Source organism: Castanea sativa, chromosome 5 (assembly GCF_040712315.1).
Source record: "Castanea sativa cultivar Marrone di Chiusa Pesio chromosome 5, ASM4071231v1".
NCBI lineage: Eukaryota > Viridiplantae > Streptophyta > Magnoliopsida > Fagales > Fagaceae > Castanea > Castanea sativa.
The window spans coordinates 34,362,371-34,374,621 of record NC_134017.1 but is presented as its reverse complement, the minus strand read 5'-3'; positions in this window follow the sequence as shown (position 1 = coordinate 34,374,621).

Genomic DNA, 12,251 nt, shown 5'->3' with positions numbered 1-12,251 from the left:
ATGTCGGGTAAAGGGAATTCATCCTTTGGACATGCTTTGTATAGGTTGCAAAAATCCACGCAACATCGGATTTGGCTATTTCTTTTCTTCATGGGGACTATGTTGGAAAGCCACTTATGGTGTTGCTTAGGCTTCATGAACCCTGCTGCTAGCAAATTCTTGACTTCCTTAGTAATTTGGGTCTCTATCTCAATGTGGAAGACCCTGGCTAGTTTAATTACTGGCTTAGATCTCGGATCTACATTGAGGGAATGGACCACCAGCCCAAGACCCTGTTGGAATAATCATGGTTTGTATCTCATACAAAACATACACAGCGGAAAATAAACGGATCTACTTCATTCACAATTGATAACATGCACGATGTAAATTTCAGAATTCAAGAACAAGAGAGCGTACCTTGGTGTGGTGAATTTCAAAACAAAGATCGGAAGTACTTGGGAATACTTTTAATCTTCACTCCAATTCCACTTTAAGTCCAAAAAGTGTGGTCTCTCAATCATTTTCTAAGGGAGAATGATAAAGTGTCTCACACTCACATCCACACTATTTCACAATAGTGTCTCTTACACCCCATAAATCTGTATGTTTCTCCATTAATATCTAATTGATTATCTAATTGGGGTGGCCTTTTGGGCCTTTCCAATTGGGCTTAAGTGTGTGGCTTTGATTGGGACCAAAAGGGACCAATAATACACTAGTTCCAATGGGCCTTGGACTTTTCTGTCCACTCTTGACAAGTCCAAAGTTACCATTAACTATATTTAATACCACTATATAAATATAGTTGCACTCTAGGCCTTATTTATAAATTATATCCTAAGACTTTATTGTACATGCAACCCCTTCATAAAATATTCGTAGCAATACAAAGTCATGATTATAGACTGCCACTTTGTAAATTACTACATTTTAATTCCTTGAGTACCCAGTTTAATCCTTTAAGTTATTCATCATATGTTTATGAAATCCAATTCCATAAATGTATACTTTAGTAACTTCTTACTAAAGTGATTAGGCCTAACACTCTAAATAACCAAACCCATTAACCTTATCTCAAGGGAATATTTTATATCTCCGTTAAGAGACTATGAATTTCATCTTGAGAATATATGTTCCATCAACACTAAACGTGGCTGCCCAACATATTGAGGTTTTGACCGTGACTTTAGATCTCACTCCTGATATATCAAAGCAACCTACACCTTATGATCAGGTCCATTATCCTCTCAGGATTAAGAATCCATGTAAATAGAAGTCGTGAGTTTATTATTCATTTGATAGTCGTTAGGAGAATAATAAACCTCACAGCGATCCAGTTCAATATATTTTAACTCTTAAAACATATCAATATACCAACCTGAAATCTCCATTTCCATAATCAAGACAAATCATCTTAGTTGATATGTTATAGTCTTTGCAGATGAAATACCCAATTTCATCACCGACTATGAACTAAAATTCTGAGTTTACAAAGAACTTTTGATCTATATCTTCTGTGACTAAATCACATAGATCACATACTATGCATCTCATGGACTATATGATAATGTCCTAATATTCATGTTATCATTTTTTTTAGATAATAATAAAACAACTTTATTAAACACAACATTAAGTCATACATAATATCATACATAGCATCATATAATAGGATTTAAGGGCACACATCCTAACAGACCCAGCCCAGGCATCTCATCATATGTTCATGCAAACACATCTACATATTTTTTTAGTAATTCCACTAACTGCTCCCTTTCTTTTGCTGATAACTAGCTGCTGATAAAAACAGGTCTTGAGGGTCTTAGGACAACCCCCAAGTTTGGTTCTTCCAACTAGTGGTTTGGGACCCTCTTGCAGGGTAAATTCAACCGGCCTCCAAGTTCCCAAACTACTACACACTCTTTAGATCCCGAGGAACTAACCTCCTTCTTTTGTCTTTTCCTTATCCAAGAGATCCCTTAGATCGTGGGTGTTACCCCTTTCTTCTTCTTCTAAGACAAGCGCCCCCAGGGTCCTTGGCATGGGACATTCATCATCTGGTGCTAACTCATCATAAAACATATTTTCTACGAAATTTGCTTGTCCTCGACTGAAGGGGTTTACGTTGGCAGGGATCCTTATAGGCCTCCCATTCAGCCTCCCTTTCATACATTAGTAATATGTTGATGGAGTGAGGCGATGTTTATGGAGCTAAGGTTGCCCCAACAAGATATTATAAGAAACTTCTAAATTGATCACATGAAACCAAGTCAAGGCTACTATTGGGCCCACCCTTAAGGCCAACTACATGTAACCTTCAGTAGATTCTGTAGCTCCTCCAAATCCCGTTTTCTCCATAAGAGCCCCTAAGATCCTCTTGCCAGTCATGCCAACAGCCTCCAAGGTACTCAGGGTGATGAGGTTAAGTGAAGCTCCTGTATCTATCAATGCTCTCTTAATCTGATATGGTGGCTTTCAAATAAAGGGGTCTTCGATGATCTAGGTACTCAACCTCCAAGAAAGCTTGGCTTGTATGAGATTATGTTGTGAAACACTCCACCCCTGAGTCTAGTGCTATGCTCATGAAGGATTCTATTGCAATCCTTCTTTCTTCTGGTCCATATCCCAGCTGGTTGAATGGGGACTAAACTTGGGATTCTTCTAAAGGGTCCTGATTGTGTTTGGATGGAAGGATCCTCCTGACTCTTTCGCCTCTGCAACAACCAGGTTCACATGAATTACTACAGCCACTACCCCTTTCCTTTATGATTGGAAAAAGGGTTCCTTGCACCTTTGGTTCCCATTGGGTAAACTCTAGAGTCCCTTTTCTCAACTTCTTGTGAAAAATTCTCTAGAGGGTCCAACAATCCTTGGTGGAATACTTGACATAATTGTTGATCCTGCAAAACAAAGGGTTCTTTCTCTCCTCTTCAGTAGGTGGCCTTGACACAGTGAATGGTCTAACAACTCCATCCCTAATCCACTTATCTAGAACATGGTTCAACTCCTCTACAGTATATGGGATTAAGGTGGTTCCTCGGTCACTTTTCCTTCAAGTTTCTTCCTCTTTTCTCCTATCGAGGTTGTCATGGCCTAGGAAACTAGTACCCTTTTTGTCTTTATAGTTAATGCTATATTCCTGGTTCTTTTGCAGCAAATTAGTGAACTGAGTTATGCATAGGTTCTCTAGATTAAATTTATAATCAAAGAGCATGTTAGATATGCAGGTCTCCATGAGCTCCTTTTCTTCATGGTCGCCATAACAATCTAGGGAGACATCTTCAAATCTTTTGATAAACTGGACAAGATCCTCCCCAGGCCTTTACTTCACCATCTGAAGGTTTTGGAAAGTGACTTTGTCTTCACCTTGGTAGTGCTTTGCACAAAATCTCTCCATCATCTCATTCCAAGTCTTGATGGACCCAGACCTTTTAAGGTGATGTACCAAGTATATGCTCTGTCCACTAAGGACTTAGTAAATTCCCTTAAACATAATTCTTTATCCCCTGCATAGGGACCTATAGTGTGAATAAATCTGCTCACGTGTTCTACAGCACTCCCATTCCTCCTATCAAATGGGTGAAATTTTGGGGGTTCGTATCCTTTAGGATAGGGCTTGCCAAGGAACTCTGCTGTGAAAGGGGGATCACGAGAGAATTGCTTGGGGATCACCGAGAGCTTCTCTTTTTCTTGTTCAAGAAGGGTGTTCACATTTGCTAGGATGAGATACTGGGGGTTAGCTCCCCCTCCCATAGTTGGCCCTCCCTCTGGTTGCGCCCTTCTTAGTTAACTAGCGGAGGGGCATTCTCTCTGAATTCCTAGGTTCTTCCTTCTTTGAAGAGACAAATCTCCTACTGGAGGTCCTTCATCATCTCTATTAGGACATATGTGATTCATGTTAGGAACATATGTCATCATGTACTAGCTAATCCTTTGACAAAATGCACTTTACTTGTAATTGGGTAAACCTAGGATGTCTTTAATGCTTCAAGGAACAAAGTTTCAAGTTCAAGTGTTAAAGCCATGCAAGTCTGTCCAAGAATCAAGTGATGAAGGGTTGGATTTTAAATCTCGACAGGTAGCTCGATAGTTAGTATCTATCATGGTTTAAAAAAGCTGTTTTAGCCTGATGCTCGACAGCTACTTGATAGATAGGGTATCTATCGAGATTTTTGAAAATTAGATTTTCAGCTCTGATTTCATTCCAATTTGTGAGTATGTGTTTAGGATTTCTTTTCTCACAACCCTAAACATATATAAAGATTATTTTAAGGGCCGTCACAGAGAGCATAATTGCATGAGTGTGAAGAAAAGTGTTGTTCATGCAAATTGTTACCAGAAACCTAATTTTCCATAGTTCTTTCTCTTAAAGAAGCCGCTGTGTTTGTACACCGTAGAGTTTTGTGACCAAGGAGCTTCGTGATCTTCATCGTGTGATGAACTGAAGAACTTTGCAACCAACATCCTTCTCAAGTTAGTGATTAAGTCACGTACTGAGAGCTAAAATTGTTGTTTGGATCTTTGGTTGAGTAGCATGCTTGATTGCATTCATATTTGTGTTTTTCTCTTCTTGAAAAACTATTTTAAGCAATCTCGACAGCGTCTAGACACCTCTTGACAGCTAGGCTATTTATCGAGCTCTTCAACTTCTTTTTATCGCAATCTCGATAGCTTTTCGTTAGCTCCTTGATCCATTGAGAAAGTTTTTGTCTCCTCGATAAATGCTTAATAGCTTCTCGGTCCATCGAGCCCCTTTTGCTGTGGACACCTCTGGACAGCTCATGGATAGCTGCTCGATAGCTATTTCTCACTTTTTAATTCTCGACTGCTCTCGACACCTCTTGATCCATCGAGAAACTGGGAATTCTATATATAGGATCCGCGCGACTTTTCTTTCATTTCTCCTCAATCTTTCTCGATAGTTTCAGACTTCTCACTTTCCCAATCACATTTCTCTCACTCTAAGCACTTCCCAGCTCTCCTTTCGGTCTAGAGATCACTACCTCTCTCTGGTATGATTCTCTTTCACTCCTTTATCATGCATTTCATGATTTTTGACCTAATTTTTGGGATGTTTGATAAACTTTGGGGTTTTTCAAAATTTTGGAGTCTTTGTGAAAATTTTTGGGATGGGTTTTTGTTTAAATGAATTAAAATCATCATGCATTGCATCTCATGAACATTTTAGGGGGAGTGTAGTGTGGACTTATGTATCTTTTCTTTTCTCTATCTTTTAGATACTTTGTTCATGTACCTTTGGTCTTGTGACCACTTTGTGATAGCAAACCTTGTATTCTTTATTATTATATATATGATGAGGTTGTTATTACAGTTCTTTCTATTGGATAAGTACATGTTTGTATTGCATACTAAACATACGCAGCAGAAAATTAACGGATCTACTTCATTCACAATTGATAACATGTGCTATGTAAGTTTCAGAATTTAAGAACAAGAAAGCGTACCTTGGTGCGGTGAAATTCAAAACAATCTAAATATAAGTGCTTGGGAACACTTTTAATCTTCACTCCAATTCCACTTAATGCCCAAGAAGTGTGGTCTCACAATCAGTTTCCAAGGAGAGAATAAGAGAGTGTCCAACACTCACATACAAACCATTTCATTCCTAGTATGATCTTAATGAAAGACCCTTATGAAAGTCTCTTATGAAATTATGTGTGTTTCCCTCCTTATATATATAACTGATTATCTAATTAGGCTAACCTTTTGGGCTATTCCAATTGGGCTCTAGTATGTGGCTTGGAGTGGGACCAAAAAGGAACAAATAAGACTCTAGCTCCAATGGGTCTTGGGCTTTTTTGTCAACTCTTGACAAGTACAAAGTTACCATTAATTATATTCAGTACCACTATATGAATATAATTGCACTCTAGGATTTATTAATAAATTATCCCAAGACTTTATTATACATGCAACCTCTTCATTAAAATATTTGTAGTAATACAAAGTCATGAATATAGACTGCCACTTTGAAGATTGTAGAATTTATTTAGACCCCTTAAACCACAATTGGATTAACCTAGTTAACAAGCCAAGTTATTACTTAGTCCAAATTCTAGATCTAGGTTAACACAATCATATAATCATATCAATGTAAAGTGCGGAATATAAAAACACAAAGATATGATGACCCAGGAAAACCAAACCGGTAAAAAACTTGGAGAGGATTTAACCTAGCTATCCTCAAGGTAAACCTGAATCCACTATGAAAGAATCAAAGTGTAAAATAGCGACTTAAACCACTAACATCCTATTGCTACCCACCAGTAGAACTTACTGACACGACCACGTCCAGCTCCGAGACCACGAACTCCTTCTTTCTTGGATTCTCCAGCAAGTACAAGCACCCCCGCTTGTGTATCTTTAAGCTCTTATTGCAGCAACTGAACGATCATCAAGTTTTTGAAGCAATCTCCTTCTTGATAATCCCAAGCTTGTGTGAAGGCAAGCACCTCTCAGATCTCACAAGAAATTCACACAAACAGCAATATGAGCAACAAAGACTTTAGAGAGCTTTTAGGAGCAAACCCTAAAAACAAAAAGAGGCATACTCTTCTCTCTGTTAGAAGCCTTTAAAAACGTGCTTAGGGTTTCCTTTATATAGTGGCAGAAGTAGATCTGAAACCCTACTCCTTAATGGGCTTAAACTGTGTTTGGGCCGACTTAAAATTTTGCAGAAAATTCCTGATACACGATTCTTGATCGATCGAGTCTATTCTTCGATCGATCGAGCCATGCAAAAATAGAACAGTAATTTCCTGCAACTACTCGATTCCAAACTTACATTAAACCAAACTTTGAGCAAGTCTAATCCTAGACTAAATGATTTGATCATGGTTTGCCAACACAATACACATTGAAGTTCTAATACATTAGTCCTTAAGGTCTTAGAACCTAACAAAGATTACTACGTCTTAATCCTTGAGTACCAAGTTTAGTCCTTTATGTTATTCATCATATATTTATGAAATCCAATTCCACAAATATATACTTTAGTAACTCCTTACTAAAATGGTTAGGCCCAACTCTCTGAATAACCAAACCAAACCCATTAAACTTATTTCAAGAGAATACTTTATATCTCCGTTAAGAGATTATGAATTCCATCTTGAGAATATATGTTCCATCAACACTAAATGCGGCTGCCCAACATACTGAAGTTTTGACCGTGACTAATAGATCTCACTTCTGATATATCAAAGCAACCTACATCTCATGATCAGGTCCATTATTCTCTCAGGATTTAGAGTTGATGTAAATAGAATTCGTGATATTTATTTTTCATTTGACAGTCGTTAGGAGAATAACAAATCTCACGGCGGTCCAGTTCAATATGTCTTAACTCTTAAAACATATCAACATACCAACTAGAAGTCTCCACTTCCATGATCAAGACAAATCATCTTAGTTGATATGTTATAGTCTTCGCAGATGAAACGCCCAATTTCATCACCGACTATGAACTACATTTTGAGATTACAAGGAACTTGTGATTTACATCTTCTGTGACTAAATCACATACAATGCATCTCATGGACTAAGATAATGTCCTATTAGTTCATTTATAGATAGTCTCATATAATTAAACAATTTAATTATTTATGACATGCCAATAAATTGGATTTTAGGGCATAAACCCCAACAATCTCCCACTTGCCCTCAAAGACAATTTACCATATATCCGACACCTATCTCCCTTTAGAGTAATTCATAGTCACTCTAAGGCAAGGTTTGGAAACAAGTTTCAGCCAAATTTATTGCATAAATTATCTTTTCTACTACTACTTCCCAAGTTCTCATATCTCTCTAATGAGATAACACTTACACTTAATGTGTATCTTCACCACCAAGGATGAACACATATCTTGAAGTCCAACTTCATGAATCACAATCAAAATACAAATCAGTATTTGTACATCCAGTAACTATCAAAACCTTACTTTGGTGGACAAGCACATAATCCCTCATTCTCCTAAGATATTTGAGTATATGCTTTACTCCCACTTAACCAAGTAATCTTTGATTCAAATGACATTTGCTTACCATGCCCACCGTAAAATAGATATTTAGCCTAGTATTTAGCATAGCATAAAGACTTCCTATCGATTTGATATAAGGAACCGTCTTAATATGCTCTTCCTTTTATATGTCTTAGGGCTATAGTCCTATATAAAGGAACTTCAAACTTAAAAAGGGAAAAAATCCTTTCTTGAAGCATTAAATACTATACTTGGCTAAAATCTAATCTATTTAAGCAGTTTGAGATAGACCATACATCCTAATTTCTGAATTTAAACAAAGTTAAATTCTTAGGATAACTAGTCTTTCTAAGTACTTTATATCAATCTGGATTAGACAACAAAAACTCTATTGATGACAATAACTCTACATCATTCTAAATGATTACAATGTCATCAACATACATTAAGAAATTTATTATTCTATATAGTTTTTACACGCATAAGGCAATTTAATACTTGATCAAAATCAAACAATTTGATTTTTTGATCAAAGATGATATTTTATGATTTAGATGTTTGCGTTAGTCCATAAATGGAATTTTAAGCAACTTGCATACTAAACACTACTGTTTCTTTGCTATGTACAAGTCTAGTTATATCATGTAGACATCTTCCTCAAGATTGCTACTAAAAGAAGCTTTCTTGATATCCATTGCCATATTTCATCCAAATGAAATATAATGAATAAGAGAATCTAGATAGAGTCAAACTTGACTATTGGTGAAAAAATCTTTTCATAGTCAAAACATTTCTTTCTGAATAAATCTTTTCACCACTAGTCTTGATTTTGAAGGTTTGCACCTTCAATTCTATCAATCTCACTTTTCTTGTAGACCTATTTGAGAACAATAGGCTTAATGCCATTAGGCACCTCTACAAGTTCTAGACTTTAAATAGAATCTAATTATATTTACATAACCTTGATCCCGTAATCCATATTTATATCATCTATTGCCTCTACGTAGGACCAAGGATCAAATTCATATCCTTGTGGAATGACTTCAAAAGTTTATTCCAAAGGTATGAATTTATTTGATAATCCTCCCACTACGATATAGTACCGGTGTACTAGCTATATACATAGAATAATGTCTTATGGTGTATCTAATACAACCACCTCATTTCTAAATGTATTTCATAGTCGTCTTTCAACAAATTCTGACATTTTTCTTCTAGAACAATTTTAGGTTTAGCTTTAAGATTATTCACATAGTCATCATCAAGAACTTTGTATTTGTACTTTACAAACATGTTGTTTTCTTTATGACTATCAAAACAATCTTTTGCAATTTCTTTTGGATACCCATCATAAACACACATTTTTCTTCCTTTTGATTTCAATTTGTTAGACTTCCTTTCTAACACAAGTGCTGGACATTTTCAAAAGTGGAAGTATCAAATACTAGGTTTTCACCTAATCCACGATTTGACAAATGTCCTAGGAACAAACTTTTGAAATCAATTTAAAAAAATGTATGGTAATTATTAGAGTATATCTCCAAAAGAAATAAGCAAACGGAAATACTAATCATGTATGCACTGACTTAAAGAAGTCATTGAAACTATATTCCTTTACAATAAAGGAACCCTAGATCATATTATCCTCTAAATAGAATTCATAAATTGGGAATATAATAAAAAAAAATGGTTCTAAAAGGCCATCTTTCAACAATCTTGAATACCATTTAGATTAATAACATCTAGATAAGTGTCAAAACATACAATACCAAAGGATGGAAACTTTCTCTTTAAAAAGTAAAACATGTAAATTTTCATCTAGAAAATAATCATGGACAATGCTTAACTTTACCAAAACATAAACACTTTTCTTTTGGTCATACTTTTGAGTCTAATTTCCTTTTGGCAACTACTAGGGCAACTAGCTTTCCCAAGTGTTTGGTATTTTAATTCCTCTTCTTACCACCCTTACCTTTCGGTCTAGGCTAAGAATTTGAATTAAATCATATTGATCCTAGCCTTAGCTTTTAGGATGTCTTTCGTTGCGTAGAACTCACTCATCAATTCAGATAATATAAAAGAAAATTATTTTCAAAACAATCGAAATTGATCAAATGATTCTAACAAGAACTTATGGATCATATCCGTATGAGATTAACATTTAATCTCTACATCCAAGAATTCCAATTCATTTTAAAATGAAAATATTTTCATAAAATGATATAGAATTGGAACTCCTTAAGCTTTTCTTGACACTCAATATGACTTATATTGAATATCGTCTAGTAGCACAATATTTCATACCAAACATCTCATTTAGACTTAATACAAAGTCTAAGTCTAGTACTAACTCTTGCATCTCGTGCTATAGCACAATTGAGATAAAAGTCAATGTAACATATTAGCATTTCAATGGAGATTGTGATCATATCATAAGCCATCTTCCATCAATGCATCATGCATAGGAAATTATGACAATGCTGAATCGAAACATATTTATGTACTTTAGCTCCTTTAAGCACCATGTCAAAATTATTTCTTAGTTAATGTAATTCAATAAAAATAGTAGCTAGAGAACAAAATTATGACATTTATTTTGAGACTATGAACTTAAATACCAGGACATTATATTTTGCATCCATAACTATATAATATGGAACCCAAAAACCATACTATACTAGGTGCAACGACAACCTAATCCCACAATCAATATTCCTCAGAAGCGAGGTCATACCAATCACTATGATCAGGAGAGAATTATTCTCATTATTAATGCTATCATGGTAACTCTTACAAAAAAAAAATAATTTGCCGCTTTTCCTTTAGCCTCTAAGTAATAATGACATAGCTCCGAAGGGAGGTTAACATTACACTTAGCCTAGTGTACACCATTGCCTAGAATCAATGTGAGTCACCAAGTAACTCCACGAAAGCGTGGTCGTTTTCAATGTAAAAACACACTTCATCTATCGTTAAGAAGTTTAATTTGTAGTACCATGAATTAAACACCCTCCGAAGGGAGCAAGGCATGCACGCCAAGGCGAGGTGCCTAATCACACTACTATAAACCGGCAATGGAGGACGTGAGAATCAACCCTTGAAATTTTAAAACAAGTGGATTGTCATGAAATCCTTGTGATCTAATCACAATTTTAACCCTACACATCAAATGTGTTTAATTGTTTAAATTCAATTTGATGTAATTAAGTCACGTCACAATAGTGTAACGAACATTCACGCAATCACAAAGAAGTTTAACCTTGTAATCCGTGAAGCAAATACCCTCTGCATGGAATGCAAGACTCGAAGTCAAGACAAGGTATCTATTCACATTACAATAAACTTAACAAAAGGGTTATTTCAACACTCCTACTCGTTATTGGGTTTCTCTTTAAATAATTGTGATCCCATCACAACTAATAACCTTGCACTTGTGGAAGACTCTAATCTTATTAGAATCACTAACTAAAATGGAAGTCCTAAACTATTTAGGATTCCTTAAACACTAATGAACCAAAAATTAGTTACATAGAACTCTATCCTCAATTTACTAGATAAAGTATTCTAATCTCATTAGAAACTATATAACTTTAATTAGAATTTTAATCTCATTAAAAACCTCTAATAAAAATAAATTAAGGACTTTCAATCATACAACAATTCCAATCTCATTAGAATGTTTACAAAAAGACAAGTCTCAAACTATTTAGGACTAAGAGTTCCATTTAACTAACACCATTGATCTCATTAGGTCTTTTAGTTTGAAACATGTGTAATCTAATCACACATAGGCTTGCACTTTTTACATTTGAAAACACTTAGAAAAAGTTCAAAATTCCCTTCTGTGACATTTTCGCCAGTATCTCGCGACTAAGCTCTTCCCACGAAAATGTGTTAAGGCAAAAAAGTGAAAACAAAAAAGTCAGACAGAAACTTTCGCAACTGTCTCGCGACTGGTTCGCGAGTAAAGCTTACCCACGTGAAATATTGTGAAAACACAAAATTCAAACAGAAGCTTTCACGACTATCTCGCGACTATTTTGCGATTAATGCTTACCTGCGAAAAGTTTTGTGTTTCAGAGAAGTTTTTCGCGACTAACTTCGTGGGAAGGTAACCCGCGAAAAACCCGTGTTTTTAGTTTTTAAAAGGAACATCTAAACAGTTTTCAACGGTTTTCCATGAACAAACAACCACCAAATGAACATAATAGATGGAATTTGATATCAAAACTGAATTCCATTGATGCTATAGCCTTAAAGATCAATTTA